This window comes from Monodelphis domestica, chromosome 1 (genome assembly GCF_027887165.1).
Source record: "Monodelphis domestica isolate mMonDom1 chromosome 1, mMonDom1.pri, whole genome shotgun sequence".
NCBI classification, from domain to species: domain Eukaryota; kingdom Metazoa; phylum Chordata; class Mammalia; order Didelphimorphia; family Didelphidae; genus Monodelphis; species Monodelphis domestica.
The window spans coordinates 33,831,456-33,856,815 of NC_077227.1; the positions used below are offsets into that span (position 1 = coordinate 33,831,456).

The 25,360-nt window shown below is 40.7% G+C and overlaps 2 protein-coding genes across 13 annotated transcripts in view; one reads left to right on the forward strand and one right to left on the reverse strand.

Annotated features, from left to right (window-relative positions):
• The window catches only part of HMG20A (high mobility group 20A), an 84,313-nt gene extending 76,922 nt beyond the window's left edge, over positions 1–7,391 (reverse strand). For 2 of the 6 annotated variants that reach the window (XR_459863.3, XR_459862.3), the window contains exon 1: positions 7,062–7,208. The gene's annotated coding sequence lies outside the window, so the exon portion shown is untranslated. Of the gene's footprint in view, positions 1–6,642; positions 6,849–7,061 lie in introns of those variants that run through there. The other 4 variants (XR_008911706.1, XM_007477972.3, XM_016432605.2 and 1 more) reach the window with 4 other exon arrangements.
• Positions 7,392–7,487: 96 nt separating this feature from the next.
• PEAK1 (pseudopodium enriched atypical kinase 1) overlaps positions 7,488–25,360 on the forward strand; it is a 280,397-nt gene continuing 262,524 nt past the window's right edge. For 3 of the 7 annotated variants that reach the window (XM_007477977.2, XM_007477976.2, XM_001376140.3), the window contains exon 1: positions 7,809–8,149. The gene's annotated coding sequence lies outside the window, so the exon portion shown is untranslated. Of the gene's footprint in view, positions 7,784–7,808; positions 8,189–25,360 lie in introns of those variants that run through there. The other 4 variants (XM_056796714.1, XM_007477975.3, XM_007477974.2 and 1 more) reach the window with 3 other exon arrangements.

A 25,360-nucleotide genomic window follows, 5' to 3' on the forward strand; every position in this document is an offset into this window, starting at 1 on the left:
CAGACACATCTTTCAGCACTATTAGGCCCATACTGGGGTACTGCAAGGGGAACAGGTGTGAACTGGCAGCTCTGTCCATCACTACTTAGATCCAGGGTGAACAAAGAAGCAAGCAGCTGGAGAATTGGGGTGGTGGTGGAGTGGAGTGGGGCTCAGACCACAGAAATAGAGCAGGGTCTCAGTTACTATATCTAGCTCAGTGTCCAGAAGAATAACCAAGTAAGGAATCCCAAACCAAGGAGAAGTCTCAATTCAGTCACTCTGGGCCAAAAGAGTTTTTTCAATAGGGACTGAGTCCAAAAGCAATCTGCTATTGCTTAGATCCAAACCCAGGTCAGGTACTTGCAGAATTCTGACCAGGGAAGCAGCAATTAGACTTTCCCCTGAATCAGACCACTCTGAGAATAATTAAAGCATATAGGTTCCCAGCCTATTCCTTGGGATCCTGAAATAACAACACTCAGGATCAGTCTAGATCTCTCCAGAAGAACAGCAGAATGAAGCCCTAACATCACAATCCTAAAACCAAATCTGAAGCTGGAATGTAAGCTGACAGAATGAGTAAGAAAAAAAAAAAGAATCCTACCATAAAATGCTATTGTGATGTTAAGGGAAACACAAGACACAATCTCAAAAGAGAATGATTCCAAAATATCTACAAGCAATGTTTCAGAGAAAAACACAGTTTGGGCACAAATTCAACTTAAATTCCTAGAGTAGACAAAGCAAGTTTTTTTTTATTTAAATGTTTTTTAAATTAAATGAGATTGTTGAGGAAAACACTGGAAAAGATGAGAACTATGGAAGAAAATTGTTAAGATAATTAATAGCTTGGCACAAGAGGTATTCAAACCTGGGCCAAGTAACAAACTCCTTGAAAATTAGAATGGATCAAATGGAAAGCTAATGACTCCACAGGACAAGAAATATTAAAACAACGTCAAAAGGCTAAAAAAAAAATAGAAGTAAATAAAACATCTCATATAAAAAATAAATGACCTGGAAAAAAATTAAGAATCATTAAACTATTTGAATGCCATAGCCAAAAAAAGAGCCTTGATATATATATATTTCAAGAAAACAGTCCAGTTCTCTTAAAACTAAAGTACAAAGTAGACATAGAAAAGAATACTACTGGTCATGTCATAAAAGAAACCCCAAAATGAAAACTCCAAAGAATGTCATATCTAAAGCTCAAAGAGCCTAGGTCAAAGAAAAAACATAGCAAGCAACCAGGAAGAAAGAATTCAAGCACCAAAGAATCAGTCAGGAACATATACAATTTAGCAGCCACCACTTTAAAAAAGCACAGAACTAGGAATGAGACTCCAGAAGGCAAAGGATATACGTTTACAGGCAAGAATAACTTTCCCACCAAAATGAAGCATAATGCTACAGAGGGAAAATGGAACTTTAATGCAATAGAGAGTTTCTAAGCATTCCTGATGGAAAACACCAGAGCTATATACAAACTGAAGTGCAAACACAGGAGGAGAAACATGAAAAAGCAAACAGGAATGAACAATGATAAAGAACCAAATGAGGATAAACTGCTTACATTCAAATATGAGAAAATGATACTTGTGTCCTCTTCTTTCCCTATCATCTTTAGGGAACAGACGGAGTCTAATTAGATGAGGCCTGGGAATGATTCTGTTATCCCTGGATGATCTTAAGAGAGTAATGGAAAGAGAGGGGAAAGAAGAATATTCTGTGGGGAAGGAAAAGATAAGGAGATATCACATAATCAGGATACACAAGTAGATGTATATATTAAAAAGTAGGGGGATGGAAGGAAACAGCTGACATTTGAATCCACTCTCATCTGAACTGGTCAAAAAAAGAAGGAATATACACAGAGTTGGGTACACAAAGAAATTTCACTGAACAAGAAAATACTTAGAAAAGGGTCATGGGGGAGGGGGAATTAGAGATGATAAATTAAGGGAGGGATCAATCCTATTGAAAAAACTAAGTATAAAAACATTCATAGCTTCTTTTTGAGATGGTAAAAAAAGGGAATCCAAGGGTCTAAAAACTGGGGAATGGATGAACAAACTGCAGTATAAAAATATGACAGAATACTACTACTACGCTGTATGGAAAGATGGGGCAGGCTGCAGAGAAATTAAGGAAGACGCATGAACTGAGATTGAGGGAATAGAAGCAAAGCATATGAACAATGACAGCAATATGGTAAAAGCAAATAAATATCTTTGAAAGAATTAGGAACTCATTAGCATAATAACCAACCACCATTCCAGAAGACTAATGATGAAACAAGTCATCTTCTAATGAAGAAGTAAAGGAATCAGAGTGCAGAATGAAACAAATGTTTTTAGACATGGCAAACGTAGAAATATATTTTGATTTGTTATATATGCTTGTAATGGGTTCTGAGTTTCTTTTCTTTTTAATCTGGGGCACAGTGAGGAAGTTTGGGGGAAATGTGAGAAGGCAGATTTTTGCTGATTGAAATAATTTAAGATTTTTTAAAATGCTGTATACAAACTAAAAATCAAATAAAAATAGAGGACATCTTTCTTTATTCTTTTTGCACCTCCTGAAGGAGAAGTAGCAGTTTTTAAGGTAAGCAGGCTGAGAATCAGACTCATTTTGTGTGGCTCCAGGGCAGAACTAGGACCAATGGGGAGAAGCTACAAAGAGGCAGATTTTGACATGAAAGAACTTTTCAACAACGAGAGCTTTCTAACAATGGAATGGGAGCTTTCAGGAAATAACATGTTCCCCAACACTGTTGCTGGAGGGAAGAGTATAGAAGGGAATGGGACTGAATGAGCTCACAATCTCTGAGGTTCATTCCAGTTGAGATACTGATTCTAGTCTTGGGGGTTAGAGAGAGAGGAAGTGTGCGCGCGCTCCTGTAACACACTTAATATATATTGAACTGAAAGCCTGAGTATTCAGAGAATACAGTAGAGTTTAGATAAGTCAGGCTGCAATGCTGAGAATAGGAGTTTTAAACAGCTTAAATTGAAGCAAATTCAGGTGTAGTTTGGATTTAGGGTGTAGTTTAGGGTGTAGTCCAAACCATGATCATACCCTCTACCTTAGCAGCAATTGAGCTTCCTAGCCTTGATTTCCATCTGGAAAGTAAAAAACAAGGAAGAAAAATATAAAAACATCTATAAGAAAGACTTACCCACTACTCAAAACTTCAGGATATAAAAACAGTATATCAAGAATGCTAGTATATTTTTGGAGGGAGGGGCCTAAGGTGGACAAAAGACAGTCAAAAACAGTCAATATGTAGAAATCACTAAGGATAAGCTCAATACATACAATTTTGTGCTTTGTTTTTGTTCAAATAAGAGCGATCCTCAAATATTGTCCGGTAAGAGAGTGAGCACTATATCACTTAAGAGAGAGATTGGATCTCCACTCGTTAAGGATGTTGCAGAGGGACCAACATTAAATTGAAGTAAAAGATTTCTGGAGTCCATTGGGACTTAAAAGTTCTGTTTCAATAGAATAGAATATTTGTGTAGGATGATAAATGTTATAAATTCTGCTAGAGTTTTGTATTATTGACCCTTATTCCTAATTATTTTGGTGTGTTGAACCCTAGATGCTTTGACAAGCGATGTAAGGATATAATCTGAGTATTATTACTTAGACCTGCATGTTCTTAATTCAATTAAAACAAAATTTTTGTCACATACCTCCCAATACAATCCATATTCTTTAGTTTATTTTCTCATTTTTATTTAGTGTTCTGACTAAATAACAGAAATAGCATCCAAGCATAGTTTTTTAAATCCTTACCTTTTTTCATAAAATCAATACTATGTATTGGTTCCAAGGTAGAAGAGTAATAAGAGATAGGCAATTGGGGTTAAGGAACTTCCCAGGGACACACAGCCAGGACATATTTGAACCCAGGACCTCCCATCTCTAGGCCTGGCTCTTAATCCACTGAACCATCTAGCTGCCCCTTAATAAGCATATTTTTTAAAACTTCCTTTTATTATAAAGCAAATCCACGAGCTTCTCCATATAACTCTTTCTAAAATGCTCTATCATCTTCAACCTCTCTACTCTGAACATACTCCTCTAATATTTCTCCTTTAATAGAACCAATGAATAACTGCCACTTATCAGAAAACATCCTTTCTCAGATATGTGCTTTATATATTGCTTTCTCTGAACAGACACTTCTTCAACCTGCTGAAGTCTTTAAGCTACAGCAATTTTTCTTATTTCTATTATATTGCATTTCTCCTGTGGAACATCATAAAAGGCCAATTTAATATACTCCTTTGCTTTCCAACTACCCAAAGGAAATGTAACTATTGGAGCCCATATTTTAACATCATTTTCTCCAACTTTTTCACAATTTCCTATTATTTCCATAATTCCAAATTCTAGAGTTTAATCCATAAGGGTAAATCTATAATACTCTGTAGGTTTCATAGCATTACAAATAATAAATATTTCTAGTTTCCACTTGACAAAACGTTTTTATGATAATGAAATAAATATCTTGCTAATTATTTATATGTTCCTTCTTTTAGAAAACTGCAGATCAGACTTTATGTTGTGTTTTTTTCCTCAATGCACTTTAATTATAGTAATTCTTTTTTTTTTTAACCCTTACCTTCTGTCTTGGAGTCAATACTGTGTTGACTAGGCAATGGGGGTCAAGTGACTTGCCCAGGGTCACACAGCTGGGAAGTATCTGAGGCCACATTTGAACCTAGGACTTCCTGTCTCCAGGCCTGACTCTCAATCCACTGAGCCACCCAGCTGCCCCTTAATTATAGTAATTCTTCAAGTCCTTCCTTCACTCCTTTCTCACCCATTACAACAAACTAAAGACTAATAATTGAATTTTCAAGAGTTAGAATAACCTTTTTAATTCTTAAAAAACAATAAAAAGGCTTCAAATGAAGAAATCAAGTTCTAATTTTTGAAGTTGTTTAAATAAACTAAATAGTTCATTAGACATTCAACAGAAATAAAAAGCTTTACTCTCTAGCTTCAGAGTTGCTAATAAAATAAAGTAAGCAGAACCAAAAGAACAATTTATAGGTCGATCACAAAGATGCAATGGAAAACAGACTCCAAAGACAACAGAGCTCTAATCAATACAGTGACCAATCCTAACATCAATCAATACATAAGAATGTATTAAGTGCCTACCCACCATGTGTCTAACACCATACTATACTAGGTGCTTAGGGCACAAAGGGGAAACAAAATAGTCCCTAAAGGAACTACACTACTATCCATATGCACATATAAACCAAAAAAAGTATAAATAAATACAAGGTAAGGGGAGGGGGGAGGAAAGGAAGAGGTACTAACTGCTTGGGAAATATAGGGGATAGAATGTTGTTGAAGCACACCTCCCACCAGCTGGAAGAGTTGGACATTTATGTAGAGAACAAAGCATACATTTGCAGATATAGTCAATGTGCTGATTTGTTTTGCTTGACTCTACTTATTACAAGGAAAGGTTCAGTGGCTAGGAAAGGGGAAGAACAGGAATGTAAAATAAAGAAAATCAATAAACGATATTTTTTAAAAGAGGGCCTATTTCCATCCTTTCATTTCATATATAAGCAAACCGAAGCCCTTAGAAAGGTTAAGTATCACACACTTAAAGTTTAAAAGTCACATACATCAAGAATTTGAATATGGGTCTTCTGATTTCAATCCAGGGCTTTTTACTTAATACCTCATCCTGCCTTCTCAAGAACAATCATCTTCAGTAGAGACGGAGATGCTTTACAAATAGTATCTCATTTTATCCTTGCAACAATCCTAGGAGGTGGGTGTCTTATTTATTATCCCCATTTTACAAATGAGGAAACAGAAGTTAAGTAACTTGTCAGGGGTCAGAAGGCTAGTAAATTCTGTAGCTAGATTTGAACTCCAAGTCCAGTTCTCTATCCACTGCCACACCCATCTGTTTTATTAAGAACACAATAGGGGGTAGCTAGGATTTAGAGTAAGGCTTAAAGACTGGAGTTCTTGGGTTCAAATCTCAGATACTTGTGTGGCCCTGGGCAAGCCACTTAACCCCCACTGCCTAACGCTTACTGTTCTTCTGTCAATACACAGTATTGATTCTAAGACATAAGGGTTTAAAAAAAACAAACAACTTATTAGCACTTAAGTAGTTCTCAAAAATGACTAATTTTGGAAGTCTATAAATTATAATTCAATTCACTTCAAAATTTGCCAAACTTCCAAATATTTAGATTAGACACTAATGAAAAATAAGGAACATACACTCTAGGACACAAATCAAAAATGCAAAATACGTTGGACTATTACCACTAGCTTGTATGGTTCAGGAGGCCAGACATTGATTACCTTGCACCAGCTGGCTCTGAATAAATGTTCTATGAATTGAATGATTCACTATTGTCCACACAATTTGGGGGTTGGCCCCCAAATCTCAGTTTAATACCAGACCAGCCTAAACCACACTAAGATTTTGGGGACAACCTGGACAAGAGTCGTTGTAGTCAAGCAGTCTAAAAACACACGAGGAAGCTTAGAAGGCTCAATGACCTTAACCAATGGATCTGGGTATCTGGAAGAAACGAGTGAATTTGGTGAATATGATTTACATTCTATTATTATTGTTATTTTCTTAGTAAGGATTCAGACCTCAGCTTCTTCCATGGACTGTACACTACCTGGACCCAGAGCTCCGAGAGCACAGCTGGAGGTCGGAAATGACCCGCAATCAAGGCCTGAGCTGCAAGTTGTTTATTACAGTACAAGAGGCATCACCTGGTGGGGCTGAGGTCGGGAGAGCCTTCCCCGAGACCACCCCTCCTCAACTCAGCCTCCTCACCGGAAGTGAGCAGGTACCCCCGAGCTGAGCCCTCCCCTCCGGAAGTGGGTGGCCCCTTTGCCAGGTTCCCCCTCCCCCACCGGAAGTGGTCGGCCCCCCAATCGGTCAGTCTCCAACCAGGCAAACTCAGGGTCCACAATGGAAAAGGAGCGCGGGGAGGAGGGGTGCGTCCGAAGCTGCTCGGGCATCTCGATGCTGGCCCCCCCGAAGGTGGTCCCCGCTTACTGACCTGCAGCCGGCGGCCGGGGAAAGGCCCCCCGCGCAGAGCACAATTCCCTCAGCCCCTTACAGACGCGTCCGCTCTCCGCTCAGGGTCGGTTCACGGATCGACGCACGGATCCCTCCGCCGCATCCCTCTCCCTTCCCCCTCCCGCCACAGATGCCCCTTTCCTCTCCGCGCCTAGATAGCTAACTGTATCCTAGAGCCCCTGCCTTGAGAAGGAACACTGGCATTTTTCCCAGTGTGGCTTAAGGCCAGGCGAAACTTCCCGCGCCGCGTTCCTCGAAAAACTTCCGGGATTCTTTTTCTCGGTGGCGGATTGAACCTACGTACGTACGACCAATAGAAAATTCCCGCAGAGCTTGCTGGGAGTTGTAGTTCATTTACTCTGCCCAGGGAAGACGCCGGGAGGCGCAAGGGAAACGCAACCAAGCCGGACGAAAGAACGAACTGGGGGAGGGGAAGCCGCTTCAGGTTTAGTTTACTCTTGCTTTTCACCCCACATCCCTTCGGAACCCAGGAGCCCCAGGTCTTCAGGCCGGATCGAGGCCCACGCCAGCCCACCACGCCCCCCTCGTCTAGCTCCTCCCCCGCAGCCAATCAAAGTCCCTTCTGCCAACTCTTTCTCCGCCCTTTTCTTCCTCTGCTACCTGGCCTCGGGGTGGCTGGTCTTTCCCGCGCGCGCGCGCGTGCGCGCGTGAGGGTGCTTTCCCCTATCCTCGGGGCAAGAGGTGGGTGCTCAGGTCGTGGCTAGGGAGTGCCCTGAGGTTGGGGATACGCGCGCCAGTCCGCGAGGGAGAGGGGGAAGGGACAAGCAGCCAGAGAGGGAGCCCGAGGAAGGAAAGTGTGCGCGCGCACGGACATTCCTGGGCGGCGGCGGTGGCGCGCGCGGAGCCGGGAGGGGCGGGAGCGCGCGCAGGGGGCCGGCCCGTGGCGGGCGGGGGCGCGCGGAGGCGGCGGAGAGTTAGTTACTTGTTGTGAGTGTCAGCGGCGGCAGCTCCAGGCGGAGGCGGCGGCGCGCGCCTCCCGCCCCCTCCCAGCCCCGGTCGGGCGGACGGACGGACAGACGGAGCGTGGCCCGCGCCTGTGGCTCTCAGGTGAGGTGCGCGGCACGGCTGGAGCCCCCTCCCTAAGGGGTGAGTCCCCCGCCCTTAGGGATGCCCACAGAAACGCCGGGCTAGGGGCTCCCGTGCCCCAGGACCCCGGCTTGGCCTCTCAGGGGACTTTGCTCTTTTCCCTCCCCCCCCTGCTTCAGAGTGCGAGGCGGGGGCTCCAGCTCTCCTGTACGGGCTGGGGGTCGGGAGCTGCCTTCTGGGCCAAGTTCAAAGCTTTGAGCCGGGACTCGGTTCTCCGAGACTGCTGCGGACTGCAGAAAAGAAGGGGCCGGGAGTGTTAGCGGGAGTATGTCTGTGAGTGCCCTTGGCAGGGAGCTTGCCCTCCTAGACGTTACCCTGTTGCAGTGGGTGCTGTAGAGTCACCCTCTGTTGGGATGGGGTGGGGTGGCCGGTGATGAGTTAAAGGAAAACTATGATTTCATCCCTCTTGGCCTTGGGATAGAAGAGCTGGTCCACTTCTCTTTGGCCTCTGCGAAATGGGCTATGGTTTTGGTGGGTTAATTGTGCTTGAATGTGACATGATTATATTAGATGTGCTTCGAGACCGCGGAGGCATTCTACATGTCACTTGACAAAGAACAGGAAACTGCCCATGGCGAAGCTCCAGCCAATTGTTGGTAGCGGAAGATTGGCTAGCTGTGGAGCGCTTCACCTGAACTCGGCGGTGGCTCCGAGAGCTGGTTACTTACCGACTGTACAGCTGACGCAGGGGCTCTTCGTCTTTTGTGTGTGTGTCGTGGACCCTCTTTGGCAGCCCTGGGAGACACCTTCGCAGAGTGGTTCTAATGCGCAAAAAGAAATCTAGGGGATTACAGAGCAAACGTCTTGTTTCACATAGAGTTATTGGAATATTTTTAAAAGTTTAAGGACCCAAGTTGGGTCCCTTTTTCCTCATCCGTGAAGAGAAGTGGCTACACAAGGGGCAATAAACTCATTGCTCTCTGGGCTGGAAATGTTATTAGCACTATATCCACAGAGGTAAAACTTTCCATGAGCGATTCTAGTTATTTGTTTCGGAATGGCTTATCGGATAATATCCAGGCTTCTTTAGGCATCTCCACTCACTGACTTTCTGAAGTGTCTGCTCGCTTTTCTTTCATGACTCATTTTGCATGAACCATGAAGGCAGGCAGAATGAATTTTCTAGGCTCTGGGATTGAAGCCATATAGCTTCAGACTTTGAGACAAGGTTATTGCTGATCAGTTCTAGCCATCCCCAACACAAACTCCAGGAAAAAAGTACGCAAGGCTTTTCCATGATTGTGTATTGGGGGGAAGGTGTTTTCGGATTTATTTTGGGAATTCAGCTTCACTAATAATATGTGGAAAAAACAAAACTTTTATCAAGTTGTCATTAATATGGCTTTTTTGATGTGCCATGAAACATTGTTCTTTTGGGGGGAAAGGATTGCTGAAGAGCAAATGGGATTTTGATCTTTCCTCAGTAGTTATCTTATGATGGAATCTTCTGTAATTGTTCCTCTCCTCCCTATCAGCATACCCCCAAAATTAATTTTTTTAAGAACTCATAAATATTACCTCTTAGCTGTTTCCTGACAATCACATTAAAACAAAATTTCTTCCTGGAAAGTGTTGTATTTATGCTCATGTAAACATTGCTTTTGCACATTTATGCTAATGTAAATATTTTAAGTCTGAGCTTCAAAACTTTATTTGCTTATTTGCATATGTTTTTCAACATCTAACAACACCTACCACATTTGCCAAATGAGCAGAGGCCATAAATTCATGTTTTGGCACATTTCATATAATCGTTCTTCTCAATTGCTCAATGGTGAAACATCATGAGATTAGCATTTGTTTTATGAGAGCGATTTGTTGTTTTTAACTATATAATGTTGTGCTATTTAAATAAAACAGGTGCTGTGTTATAGCTGATTGTGTTGCAACCTGCCAAATCAATTTTTTTTAGTTCCATTGATTGTGTAAATCAGTAGGGATTCAACTGTGGCTTCTGGTGCAGATTTAGGACCATAAAATGGGTGAGTGCTTCAAAGCCTTCAAAACACATTTATTAAGTGCCTAATATGTGCAGAGGGGGTTACAGAGATAAATACTCCACTGCCTGTGCCAGAAGGGAGTTTGTGATGTTGTAGAGGTGTCCAACTAGATTCAATCTAATGGGAAATAGAACAATTGCATAGAGAAGTTTCAAAGTACTGGCACATATCTCTTGCAGCTTGTGCGGGGGAAATGAGGGAACCCTGAGTGGAGGAGTAGAAGGTGGCCTTTGGACTGCACCTTGGAGGAGGACTAGTAGTATGGGGGAGGCTATGTTGCATTTCCAACCTAGAAGTCTGGAACAAGGGATAGAGGTGTGAAGAAAATATCAGTGAACTTGAGGTTAAGGGCAGAATCTCTCAAGAGGGCTGTTTGCTTTTATCTATTCCTCTTGCAGCTTTTAGGCACCTTTTCTTTAGTTCTCAGGTCCCAGGGTTCCCATGCTGTTTGTTTTCCTTGGTACTGCTTCCTCTTCACTTCCCCCTTGAAGACTTCTTGGATTCCTTCAAGGTCCAACTCAGGTGCCATTTCCTAATCAAGAAATCCCCCAAGTTGTTTCTTGTTTATTTTTTTTTAAACCTTACTTTCTATTTTAGGAGTAACTCTTAAGACAGAAGAGAGGCAGAAACTAGGCAAACAGGGATTAAGTGATTTACCCCAAGGAGTCACACACAGCTAGGAAGTATCTGTGGTCAGCAGATTTGAACCCAAGTCCTCCAGACTCCAGGCCTGGCCCTCTATCCACTGTGCCAACCTCCTAGTCATTAAAGTACTCCTCTAATTAGCTATGTGTATATTGTATCCTCCACCTTTCAGTAGAATGGAAGGTCCTTGAGGAGTAAAGGATTTCATTTTGTGTCCTGAATGGTTAGTACAATGTCTCCCCAAAAGTATTGGTAGCAGCCAACGGACACAGTATATAGAGTTCAGAGAAGGGGTGAGTTCAAATCCTGCCATCAGCATTTCTTGCCTATGTGACTGACCATGGGCAAGACCCTTAACCTGTCTGTGCCTCGGTTTCCTCATCTGTAAAATCAGAATAGCAGTGGCACCTACCCCCTAGAGTTGTTGTGAGGACCAGATGAGTTAACATATAAAACACATTGCAAACCTTAAAGTGCTTTATAAATGCTGGCTATAGTAATAATAAAAATAAATTGCAGCTCTCCAAAAATTATAATTAGTTTTCTTATCCATCTTGTAGTGACAAATCATAGTCTCTAAGACAGCAGGCATGATAGATTCATTGGTGTAAAAAGAAAGAGGGGGTAGGGGAGACCAAGGAGGAGGGGTCATACTTGAACGTGGCCTTGGTACCAAAGTAGGTTATGTGCCCCCAACTCCAAGGACTTTTGCCAGGCCTTCACTCACACTGATGCAAAATAGACATTGAAGTCTCAGGTTTTTCTCTCTGGTCTCTTAAGCTTCCCCTCTGGCTGCTACTGTTGTGATTGCTATATTGCAGAGCCTTTGGGGATGGTGATTATAGTGCTGATCATTGGTTTTCACCAATTAATTCATAAAGAAAACAGCTGATTGTGGTGGTGGTGGTTATTGGGCTTGAGGATTTTAAACCTTTGACTTTTTGCAACCTTTTCCCAAATAGGCTGAAAATGACACATGGATGAATGTCTTTCCCCCCCTTGGAAATTGCTTGCAATCCGATTTTATCATTTCAAACAGTTTTGTGATTTTATCAACTTTTACTTACATTCCTATCTTCTTTTACTGTTGGAAATTTGCTGAATTGTTTCTGTCCCATGTGGCTGTGAGAATACATCATTTAATCGTTTGGTTTATGGATTGTCGAGTGCCAAAGCTTAGAAAGCAGACTGTATAGTTTAGTGACCTTTCTTTGTAGATTGGGAAACAAAGCCGTTCTGCTACAGCAAACCAGCTTTAGAGACTGTCCCTAGCACTTCTGACTGCCAACCAATGTTCTTTTGACGGCCCAGATGTGTCTATTGTTTAAGAAAACTAGCAAGGCTGCAAATGGATGGATGAATGAAATCACAGTGATAAGGGTTTATAAGCATTTCTATCATGCTTATACATAGGTGAATCTATTTGATCCTTACCACAGCTCTGTGTGGTAGATGCTGCTATTATTCCCATTTTACAGATAAGGATATAGAAAGATTAAGTAAGTTTCTGAGTACAGGTCTGAGCATTGGTCATCTTGCCTTTGAATCTTGTTCTCTATCCAGTGTGCCACCTAGCTGTCATAAGTATTTATAACTTTGGGTAAAATCATCCAAGATTATATTTGAAATCTGATTGTAGGAATTTCCAAAGGAAAAGAGTCAAGAAAAAATAGGGAAAACCTAAACTAGTATTTCCAAATATTATCCTAGCTGATCCTAATGACAGCCAAGAAAGGTAGGTGCTATTATTATGCTCATTTTATAATTTTAAAAACTATAAGTGAATTGCCCAGGATCACACAGTCATTGTCTGAGACAAAATTTGAACTCGGGTCTTCCTGACTCCATGCCCAGTATTCTATCCTTGATTTTTCAAAAACTAGAAACGTAAAATGTTTCAATAGCTTTCTGAATTCCACTAAAGCATGATTCGATATAGTCTCTAAAGTAGAGATTTGGCATGTCTCAGTCCAGGCAGCACTTAAACTGGGATGATCTCTTCTTCAGCCCATGAAAACATGTGTAGTAAAAGAGGCTCAGGGTATGTCTCTAATTCACCTTGCTGATCCCAAAGGTGAAAACTTGTATTTCAAGGAAAGGGATGCACTTGACATCCCTTCCAGGTTAGGGATTCTGCGAAGAAGAGAACATCAGGCATCTTGTCTGTCAGGTAAGAATATGAACAAATCTGAGAGGTCCCTGAGGAGCCTGACCTCCCCCTTTTTTGCTTGTGGAAAAAGAGGCAGAGAACATGAGTTCTGTTTTCAGTGACTGGTGGGCAAATTTCAGTCGTCCCTCAAGCATGCTCTTGGCATATTATAAAGAGTAAGGCCCTAGAGAAGGATCTCAAGGACCTCAGATTATGAATTTACCTTTTCACTCCATCCCTCATTCCTGAAATGCTTTCTTTACCTGCCCCCTGATCCGAGCCTCCCGACCGACCCTGGCTTCAGCTCAAATACCTCCTCCTGCAAGTGGCCTTTGCTAGTGTCCCCAGGGCTTGCTTTCCAGCTTGCCTTTTAAGGATCTTGTATGTCCCAGGTGTTTGCATGTCGTCTTCCCCCAGGCAGAGGCCTTTCCCTTGTGGCCTGGCCTGGCCCATAGTAAGTATTGTTGACTTGATTTCACTTGACGGTGGAAGCTCTGTTCTTCAAGTCAGAGAGAAAGCACACATATTGTACCGTACTTCACATCGAGGGCTGCGTCAACAGATGGCGTGATGGGAGTTGCATTCTAGTAGGTACCACCTTTGAAGTATCCTTAATGCCAAGCCATTCCTGCGTGTCTAACGTAGCAGAGGGAGTGATGGATTCAGATTGGTCCTTTCCAGTTCTCCAAGGTATGCCTAGATTTCTAACATTAAAGGATATTTCTTGTTCATGTTTTGGAGGAAAGTTTGACTGTCTTAGTTTGCCAGGACAGTAATGGATCACACCTGGAGGTAGTGCTGCCCTGGCAGTCAGGAAACCCTGAGTTGAAATTCTGCCTTAGTCATTTACTTATTGTATGGCCCTGGGCTGGTCACATAACCTTTATTTGCTTCCATTCCTCATCTGTAAAATGGATAAAATAATAACACCTACCTCCCGGTGGTAGGGGAGATAATTGTGTAAAGCACTAGAAAAACGGTACCTATTATTATTAGTTTAGTCAATGAGTCGAGTCATCTTTTTGTATGATCTCTAGTCAGTCTCGCGGTCCTTACTGTCCCCTTGCAGAGGCACTCAATCTTTCTAAAATGTAGCCTCCCAAACTGAAAGAGAGTATACGTTCCCACCCTCATTCTAAACTCCTTTGCCCTCCATCATCACATTAGCTTTGGGGCTTGCTAGCTCCTCCTGTGGCATCCTTGAATCTGAGTATGCATGTCCTGCTCCACACTGCCCTAATGGTGTGACTTAGGGAATGCTATTTAATCTTTTTAAGAGAGGGGGGACTGGAATTCCCAGCCCTGAGAGGTAGCCTATGCCACCTCCCTTTACAAATGAGTAAACTGAGGCCCAGAGAGGTTTAAGTGGCTTGTCCAAACCAAAGACATATAGCTCATCAATGGCAGAGCTCTTCCTTTTGTAACTAAATACACGACCTCATGGACCAGCATCTTATATTGAATTTACTGTCCATGCAGACTTAAAGATCATTTTCATATGAGCCATTGTCTTACCAAACTTTTCCCTTCCTGTTCTTGGCTTAAAAAATTTATATTTACACATTTTTTTTGCTTTTCTCTCACCTTCATTTGGGAATGAATATGGAATATATCCTTCCCTTTCCCCTATCCAGTGAGCCGTCTGTAACAAAATGAAAAAGAGAAAAAATGATAGCAAAACCTCCATCTACATATCTAACAGAAGACAGCTAGGTGGTGGTACAATGGGTAGAGTGCTGGCCTTGGAGTCAGGAAGATCTGAGTTCAAATCTAGCCTTAGACACACATCTATATGACCCTAAGTAAATCTGTCTCAGTTACCTCATCTATAAAGTTGGGGCAATAGTAACCGCTACCCCCTTGGATTGTTTGGGGATGAAATGGAATGATCTTTGCAAAGTGCTGGTAAACCTTTATGGGCCATATCCGTGTTAGTCGTTATTAGTCTGGACCATCCTGTACCTCTTGGCTCCCACCTCTCTCCCACAGAAGGGAGGGGCAGGCATCTTTCTCTTCTCTTTGGGACCCAGCTTTGCTGTAGTCAATTGACTACAATAGTCAAATAGCCTTCGGTTCCTTCTTGTTCTGGCCATTTACACTGTTGTAGTCATCGAGGGTGTCGTTTGTCTGGTTCTGCCTGGCTTCACTTTGTATCCATTCACGCTTCTCCCCATTCCTTTCCTAATTCTTCCCACTTATGCAGTCTGACATTGTAGTATGGAATTCCATTCCATTCCATTCATGGACCATGATTTGATGAGTCATTCTGCAATCGGTAATTATCTACCTGATCTCAGTTGTTGCAATTACAAAGATAGATCTTTTCATTGCTTTTAAAAAATCATGATTCCTCATAGCTTTCCAAAGTGGTTGGACTCCCTGCCCCCCACCATGCTTACAGAGTCCAAGAGGAAAACTTGACGTGTATCCCTGTTAAAGAGTACTTCGTTAAAACTGGCCCAGTGTTTTAACTTGTTGAGATGTTTTTGAATCCTGTTCTTCTCACCATTTGGTTAGCTCCCCCTCCCAGCTTGATGTTAACTACAGGTTTCATAAGACTGCTGTCTAAGCCTTCACGTGGCCGATGTTTTTTAAAGTTGAGTAATTTAGGGCCAAGATCGGATCCTTTGGGTCTTTTTGAAGTCTTTAGGATACTTTCTTATACTAACAACCATTGCTATCTAACAAGATATTCTTCTAATGTTATTCTGTAATAACAAAGTAAAAACATAATAACAACTATCAAAAGAGAAACCCTTTGAAACCATGGGCAATATAATCATGTCAACCAACATCTGGAAAACCTGTAAATAAGGTAAATAAAGCAAAATGCCCCGACCGGATGCTTCCCCTCACCTTCTCTTGAACCTATGTGGACTAATTTTGACTTTTTTAATAGTAGGAGTGTCCTTTCTGCGCCCTGCATGTTTTAGGCCAGTGATGTGCACATGTTCAAGACATGTTTGATGGAAAGATTAACTAAAAGACATTTTATTACCATAAACTATAAAAAGCATGCTCCTTCTCTTCAGCTTATTACATTAGCTAATGTCATTCATCTTGACATCATATTCCTTACCTGCTGTCTTAGAATCAATAAAAGTATCAGTTACAAAGCAGAAGAATGGTAAAGGCTAGGCAGTTGACATTAAGTGACTTATCCAGGATCATACAACTAGGAAATGTCTGAGCCCTGATTTGAACCTAAGTCCTCCCAACTCCAAAACTGGTACTCTGTTGATCCACCTCACTGTCCCACCACATTTTTTTTTAAAGCAAAGTATTTTTCTGTGATTCCCAAAGTAAATTAAGTTTATATAATTGTTCTTTTTAAAATGTACATTTCTATATTTTTTAAATACTTTGAAGATAATAACTGGTATATATCAAATATAGGGAAACTGACTTGTTCCCACATGTGAGAGGCTTTTATGGCTTTATATTTTGATAGAAAGCTGATGGAATTGGGGGAGTTATGGAGGAGACTTTTAAAGAAACAAAAACTATTTTTGAAAATTTCAGGTCTCACCATGGTTGTATAAATCTTTGACAGCCCAGTGCCAAAAATTTGAGATTTTCAACCTTAACACCTTTCTAACAGAGCTGTCAACTCTGCATTAAACCACATAGCTTAATCTTGCTCTTGGTTCTACAAGAAAGAAAAAAAAAGAATCAGGACATCTGACCCTTAGGCTCAGTGAGGAAACTGGTATTGAAATAGATAAAAAGTGGAAGAAAAGCCATCATTCTTGGTGGGGAAAACCCTTAGGTTGATTTTCTTTCATCTTGTATGCTTCTATAACTATACATTTTATTTTTAAATTCTTATGCAATTCCTTTTCTTAGAAATATACCTTGTTGATATGGTATTTGCAGATATCCAGGTCATAACCGTGTTTCCTAGAGTTCTTGTTTGCCTGTTCTTGATGCTGGACTAGGGTGATGTGATCAGGAGGGTATTACCATAAAATTTAGGGTTGTTGACTGAATATATTATATTAGTGGTCGCCAGGGATTAAAATTCAATCCCAATGAAATACTCAAGTCAGTTTGAGATTTTATGGTGGTTTAATTACAATAGAAGGAAGAAATTAAGAAGAAGGAAAAGAGGGAAAGGGTATAAGATTTTCTCTGCTTTGGCCTAAGCCAAGGGGAGTTCTGAGGCCTCAGCCAAGGAGCCCTCTCAGGAGATTAAATCTAGCTCTGCTTCCAGCCACAAGGCCTCCTCCAAGATGAAGGACCTTCTCAGAGGATAGTGCTTTCAGGAGATCAAAGAAAGGGGGGGTCACCAAGGCCAATTCAGGGAAGATGCCTCACCTAAACCATGCTACAGAGCTACTCCTAGTAAACTCCACTGCCAAGTCCGCCAAAGCTGCAAGCCTGCTAAACACTGCCAAGAGATCCCAATGCCACCAAGAGAGCGATCACAGAAGTGATGCAAAATATATAGGCAGTTATTTACATCACTTCCTATGTCTTACATGTACCAATGGTGGCTTAAGCTTGGGTTAGGACAGCCCAGGGGGTCAGTTGTTTCTGATTTGTCACTTGCTAACACATGCTGGCCATAGGCCATCCACCCCTAGTTAATCCTTAAGTGGGGGTGTATACATTTCTTGGTTGCTAAAATTCTAAAGACTAAGCAGGGTGGAATAAAATCTAAAATTCACAAGGGCCATTGCCTTTTGCATATTTCTGGGGACCTAATTGGTCTGATGTTCCCATAGACTGGAACAGGAAGTAAGAGTGAAAAGAAACAGAATTTATAAGACTATGGCATGAATATAAAAATATAAAATATAAAAATAGTGTCAGATGTGGTAAAATTTACATTCTTGATTTTATTACTTTCTCCCTTGATTTTTAGGATCTCTAATTTAGTTTTTCATCTGGGGGTTTTTAATTTGTTCACTTTCAAGTTTTTTGATCTGCCCTCCCTAATTTGTTAATATATGAACTCAAGGATATAAACTTTCCCCCTGAGTACTGCTTTGACTGCATCCCTTAGATTTTGAAAGGATATCTCATTGTCATTTTCTTCAGTGAAATTATTAATTCTATGATTTGTTCTTTAACTGATTTTGTAGAATCATATTATTTAATTTCCAATTAATGTTTGAATTTGCTCTCCATATACCTTTACTGATTATTATTTTTATGATATGATCACATTATCATTATGATCTGAAAAGGTTGTATTTCTTATTTCTGCTTTTCTGCATTTCTTTGCCATGTTTTTATGCCATAGTACATAGTCTTTGTGAATGTACCTTGTGCTGCTGAAAAGGTGTATTCCTTTTTGTCCCTATTTATTTTTCTCCATATATCTATTAACTCTAATTTTTCTAAGATTTCATTCACATCTCTTACCTCTTATTTATTTATTTTATTTAATTTATCTAGATTTGATAGTGGTATGTTCAGGTCTCCCACTAATATAGATCTATTTCCTCTTTCAATTCCACTAGTTTCTCCTTTAGAAATTTGGATGCTATCCCATTTAGTGCATACATGTTGATTACTGATATTTCCTCATTGTCTATACTGCCTTTTATTCCCTTTTATTATATTTTATATAATATGATATATTTATTATATTCCCTTCCCTATCCCTTTTAATCAGATCTATTTTTACTTTGGGTTTGTCAGATATCATGATTGCAACTCCTGCCTTCTTTTTCTTGGTTGAGGCCCAATAGATTTTGCTCTAACCTTTATTGTGTTGTGAGTGTCTACCCACCTCCATGGTAAAACTTAGAAGCTGAGGTGGGTGAGGGAAGCCAAGGTTATCACACATGTTGGGCTTAAAAAAAAAAAATCCATATTGGGGAAAAGAGAAAATCAGAAAAGGGATTGAACTGAGGTTGGGGATGTATATAATGATAGTAGTTGTCACCAATGAGAAGGCAGAGCTGCACAGATCACTTTTTTGTTTTTCTTTGAAATGGAAAATGACCTTGATGCTAGAAAGAAAAAGATTAAAAAAGAGTAGGTATGGGGAATGTTGTGGATATCATTTATCTAGATTTTAGTACGGTTTTTGATAAAAATCTTTCCTACTATTCTCGGGGAGAAGATGGAGAGATGAGGTCTATACAACAGCAGGTGGAGAGAGATGGTCTAGATGATAATACAGTCAAATGGATTCCAAACTAGTTGGATCAAATATTTCAAAGAGAGGTTGTTAGTGGCTCAAGGTGAACATGGCAGGAGGTCTCTAATAGAGTGCCTCAGGAATCCATGCTTGGTTCTGCTATTTTATCTTTTCATCACTGATTTGGAAAGAGGCATAGGTAGCATGGTCATCAGTTGTGCACATGACTGAACTGGGAGAGATAGCTACCACTTAATAATGATACCAAGGATCTGAAAAGATATAGAGCATTGGATTTTATCTTGATAACATTTAGTCACTATATATATATATATATATGAAAAGGCTTGTACTTGAACTCCCCAAAAGTCAACTACACAAATCCAGATTGAGGAAGGCATGAATAGAAAGGAGTTGTTCTGACAAAGATCTGAGGGTTTTAGTGGACTCCAAGCTCTATGTAAATCAGCAGCACAATGGAGCAGCCCCCAAAAGACTTTGCTGGAACTTGGGCCACATTAAGAGAGGCATAGGTAGCTTCCAGGAATAGGTAGGCCATAATCCCAAGTGTGTTCTGTGCTAATCATGGCTGATGTAACATTCTCATCTCTATAGTGAAAGAACAATGAGCAGAGAAATGTCTAGAGGAGGATAGCCAAGATAACCAACAGCCTTGAGTCCAGGGCATGAAGATCATTTAATGAAGTAACTGACCTCTAGAAGAGAAGACTAAGGAGAACATGATTTGTTTTCAGAATATTTGAATTGTAGAACAGGAATTAGACTTGTTGTATTTGATGCCTGAAGACTACACTAGAAGCAGTGGGTAGAAGCAAATATAGGTTTGATATCAGGAAAAAACATCCTAAAGATTAGTGCCGTCTAAAAGGGGAATGGACTGCCAACAGAGGTTTTCTCTTGTTGGTCTTCAAGCAGAGGCTGGATGATTGGTTATCCAGTAGGGTATATAGTTACGACCTCTTTTGTGTATAGGCTAAACTAGGTGACTATTTTGTTCTCTCAAATTCTGTAATTTAATCAAGGATACTCTCAATTTGTATGTAGATAATTTTTTTTTAAACCCTTACCTTCTGTCTTGGAGTCAATACCGTGTATTGGCTCCAAGGCAGAAGAGTGGTAAGGGCTAGGCAATGGGGGTCAAGTGACTTGCCCAGGGTCAAACAGCTGGGAAGTGTTTGAGGCCAGATTTGAACCTAAGACCTCCCATCTCTAGGCCTGACTCTCAATCCACTGAGCTACCCAGCTGCCCCCTATGTAGATAATTTTTATGAAGATTTTTTTTTAATTATCTTCTGCCTTAGATTCAATACCAAGTATAAGTTCCAAGGCAGAAGAGTAGTAAGGTCTAGGCAATGGGAGTTAAGTGATTTGCCTGGGGTCACACAGCTAAAAAGTGTCCAAGGCCAAATACAAACCCAAGATATCCTGTCTCCAGACCTAACTACTCACTGAGCCACCTAGCTGCCCCCTTATGAAGATTTGTATTTTTAAAAGCTGGAAGGCAAAGCCTGGTTGCTCATTCCCTACCTGGGTGCAGTAGAGGGGTTGATTGACCTCTTAGAAGGTAACAAACAGTGCCACAGAAATTGGAGTTTTGTATTTTGTTACTTACTTGCCATATGATGTTGGAGACCACACTTAGCTTCACAGGGCCTCAGTTTCCTACTCTGTAAAATAGGTGTGATAATACTTAGGTGACCTCCCTTATAGGATTGTTGGAAGAAAAGTGCTTTGTAAACATTAAAACATGCAGAGATATGATGATATGATATGTCAAACAGATATATCATCCTAGATCATTCATATCATTAGATCTCCTTATTGATGGACCTCACTATGTCACCCTCATTATGATTACATCCAATTTATGTTTTGGTAAGCCATATGACATAGAATTCTTGCTCAACCCTTGGACACAGGAGGCTGGATTCATAAGTCAAAAAGAGACAACTCAGTAGCACAATGGGCAGAGCATTGAACCTGGAATTAAACCAACTCAAGTTCAAATCCAGGCTCAGACACTAGCCATATGACCCTGGGTAAGTCACATGACCTCTGCCTCAGTTTCTTTATCTGTAAAATGAGGCTAATAAGAGGCCAACCTGATTTCCTAGGGTCATTATAAAAATTAAATGAATTAATATTTATAAAGCAGTTTATAAATCTTACCCCTAGACACAATAATTGATTTCACTTTTTGAATCATTTCTTCATTTTTAAGTGAGGTATTTTTTTATTTATTTATTTAAAGTGAGGGTATTGGATTAAGTTGTCTCTAGATCTTTCTCTAACTTTCTTGCCGATGGCCCTCTCCTGCAGCAAAGGTGCTTGCTCCAGTGAGTCTGAGGAAAAGATCAGACAGATGGATCTAAGAGAAGAAGAGAGACCCCTCAAACTCCTTTGCCATCATCATATGGCACTACCTAGAAAGTCTGATGCACCAAAAGCTTATTGTTCCCATGTTGTTTCTTTCCCCTAAACAGGAAATGTTTATGATTGTAAGTACTTTGCAATCACCAGCCCAGAAGATGCCAAGAGCTGAACTCTTTTTAAGGAGAAGATGGATGTGCTGCTGATGCCAGGCAGCCCCTCTCCTCCATGTTGAAGCAGAAGCCCATTTTGTGGCCCATCGGGTACTTCAAGAAGCGTTTGTTCCCTTCTAGGCTGTTTTCATCTATGTAAGATTGGCCTTAGACAGAGCTGTTGGCATTTAAAATGAAAATCCATTGTATTCTCGGTGAACTGAGGATAGGTGTTAAGTATGTGAGGCTTTTTTCTAGTTCTCCTCCAGCAGTCAACTTGGACTTCATTATCCCTGTAAACACTTAGGAAAATTCACTTCAGAAGATTTGGAGAATTGTTTAAAGATTGCTTGGTATCGACATGTTGGGGCAAAGCTCGATGAGCTGTGTTACTTCCCTCTCAAGATATAATTGAGGACGACTTGACTTAAGAGAGTCTATGTATAAAAAGAACTGGGGAATGGAACTGACAAGGAACTCAGTGTCTGAGTTACTGAGCTGATAACAGTGGTAGTGCATTGGGAGGAGGCGATTGTTGTAATAGAAGGGTTCTAAGTCCTTGTTGCTCACTGTGGTCAAGAGTGGTTTCCACTTGCTTCTTGCATTGGCATGACAAGACTTGCATGGGAATGGATGGGGTAGCGGTAATACTCAAATTGATGAAATCATAACTTGACCAAAAATGTTAAAGTGTTTACATCAAGGAAATTTGTAGCCCCTCCAGACTCTGCACTTGTCTCACCATTCCCATTTCTAGCTCTGGACATGATATTTTAAGGTACTTGCTGATAACCTAGAAAAAGTACTTTAAAACATGACCAAGACTGTGAAATCCAGAAACCATCTCATTTGAGACGGCACATGCCAACTGTCTTTTGAGTTGTGAAAGGTTCTTCCAAAGGGTCAGCAATCAGAAGTTATAAAGTAGATTTCTCTCTATTGCTCAGTCTTTCTCTGTCCCTCTGTGTATGTGTGTGTGTGTGTGTCTCTCTGGCTCTTTCTATTAGTGGAAGAATTCCCTTAAACCTACTACTAGTATCTCCAAATGGAATGGTCTTCTTCCCAGAGACCTGAACTCCCTGCTTTGGAAGTAGAAGCTCAGTGACCATCTAATGGTAGTATTACCCAAGGTTTCCCACTCTGAATACTAAATTGGATGAAATGCTCATCTTTCTTGCTCCTAGTCTGTGGTTCTGAATGTATCTATTTTAGAAAACTAGTCAGAATATGCTTAGAGAAAGGCATCAGGGAGGTTTGAACAACCCTTTCAGGATTTCTTTGTCAGTTTGCAGAATTCCAGAACCAGATTACTTCAAGTTAGGCTTTATATCTGTTAGGAGACCCTCCAATCCAAGACCAAATCTATAATCTCAGTGCTATATGATCTTACCGTGTGTGTTGATCATAAACCATCAGTACCTCATCAGTGTCCTGGGCAATGCTTATACTTGTCATTCTATACATAGAAGTATAGAGTATCTGGCCAGTCTTCCACCAGATCTTTTAATAGCACATTCCTACTTGTTTTCAGGCTGACTTGACTTAGACTGGTCTGATGATTCAGAATTGGAGTTGGCAGAAAAGGACACAACAATAGACATTTAACAAAAATAAGTTTACATAACAAAAGCCTAAGCTATAGAACAAAGGTAGAGGGTTAACTGAGTCTCAATTTAGCTCCCATTTGCCATGAATCTAAGTCAGAAGGGTGTGCCCACTCTACTAATAGGAATCTGTTGAGTCAAGTCATGAAGCTTTTAAGTGGCTTCATGTGCCAATTACCGTTCTAACCACTGAGGAAACGAAGAAAGGTAAAAAAGCTCCACCATTCCCTGACTTCAAGGAGCTCCCAATCCAACGTGGGAGACCACATACAAACTATGGGTAAATAAGGTTTAAGCAGGATGAACTTTGGGACACTGGAAAAGCTTCTTAGGTGAGACTTGGAGGAGAGTTCCAATTGGAGGTATGAGGTCTGGCCAGTGAACATGTATGAAGTCAGAGGAAGTGTCTTAGCCTTAAAGTGCTATCCAGGGTAGAACAGTAAAGCAAACAATGCCGTTGACCACATAGTACATAGAGGTGAGGAAGGGCTAACAAGGAAGACTGGAAAGGTAGGCAGGGTTTAAAAGCCAAGCAGAGGAATTTATGTTTGATCTTAGAGCCAACAACTGTTGGAGTATATGGAATGGGATGGGGAAGGGGGATATGGGCAGATTGGTGGTTGAGGAATATCACCTAGGTGACTTCATTGAGGGCATACAAGACCTTAAGGCAGGGAGGCCAAAGAGCAGGCTACCTTGAAAGGCCAGGGATGAGGCAGGTGAGGTGAAGAGGAGCTATACCAGGGGAGGAAATAAGAGAGCTTCTAGGAGAGAGATTATGAAAGAGGAATTGACAGGATTTGGCAACTGATTGGATATGGGGTGTGAGAGAGTTAGAAGTTGAGGATGATGCCTAGGATGATTGGGAAGAATAGTGCCCTTGGCTGGTGGTAATAGGTGGTTATAGGGTAAAATAGTGGTAATAGGGAAGTTAGAAAGAGATAAAGAGGTTTGGGGGGAATAATAATGAATTCAGTTTGGACATGTTAAGTCTTAAAATATCTATGGAGCATCCAGTTCAAGATGTCAGTGGGCAGCTAGAGATACTAGACCGGAGGTTAAGAAGAGAGGTCAGTGTTGGAGAAGCAGATCTGAGAATCATCAACCTGGAGATGATCATTGAATCTTTGGGATCTGATGAAATCATCCTGTGAAATAGTACAAAGAGAAAAGAAAAGGAAGATCTAAGACAGAGCCATAGGGACAGGAAAGATTAGTAGGTGGGACCTGTTTGGAGCTTTTAGGGAAAAACTTCTATTTTATGATTTGCTTCTCCTGGTCTTATATGTGTTTCATTCAAACTTTCTATCCATTGTCCTTCATGTTATAAGGGAGGCTTCCTGTCTTTTGGGGCCTTGTGGACTATTTCTCAGGCACAAGCCATTGTTGATAATATGCCCATGTTTTGCAAAATAACATTTAAAAAATTAAAATAATAAATTTCCAAATATTTTGGGGTTGTGTTCATCTGCTGTTACTTGGAAGTGACTGACATTCAAATCTTTGCTCTGCCACTTACCTGCTCTGTAATGCTGGACATGTTACTTCCTCTTTCAGAGTGTTTCCTTAACTACAAAATTGAGAAAATAATGCTTGCACTATGAGTCTTACAAAGTAGTTGTGAGAGGAGGGTTTTCTAAAATTTTAAATGCTATTTAAATGGGAGATGCTATTATTATTCCTAATACAACTGCTTTTCTCAGATGGCATTCCCAAAACTCCCATTCATCTGATTCCAAACATTGGGAAACTTGGAATTCATAAAATTTTCCCTGCACTTCAGTTTTTCAAGAGAGACAAATGATAAGTGAATAGTCAGTAATTTCATTAAAAAGAACTTTACAGTGGGTGTGAGAGAAATGCAGGCCCAACCCTCTCTCACATACCTTCTTAGTCTGTAATACTTAGAACAATAATTAGCGTTCCTAATGTTATCTTGAAACATTTGCACAATCCAGAAGTTCACATAATCATCCAAGCCAGGCTAGTTTTCAGCATAGTTTTTCTATAGCTCTATTTTATTTCATAAGATTCTTTGATAGTTATTTTTTCCCCTAATTTAAACATTATTTTATTTGGTTACTTTCAAACAATATTCCTTGGAAACAAAGATCCTTTTCTTATCCTCCCCCCCTCC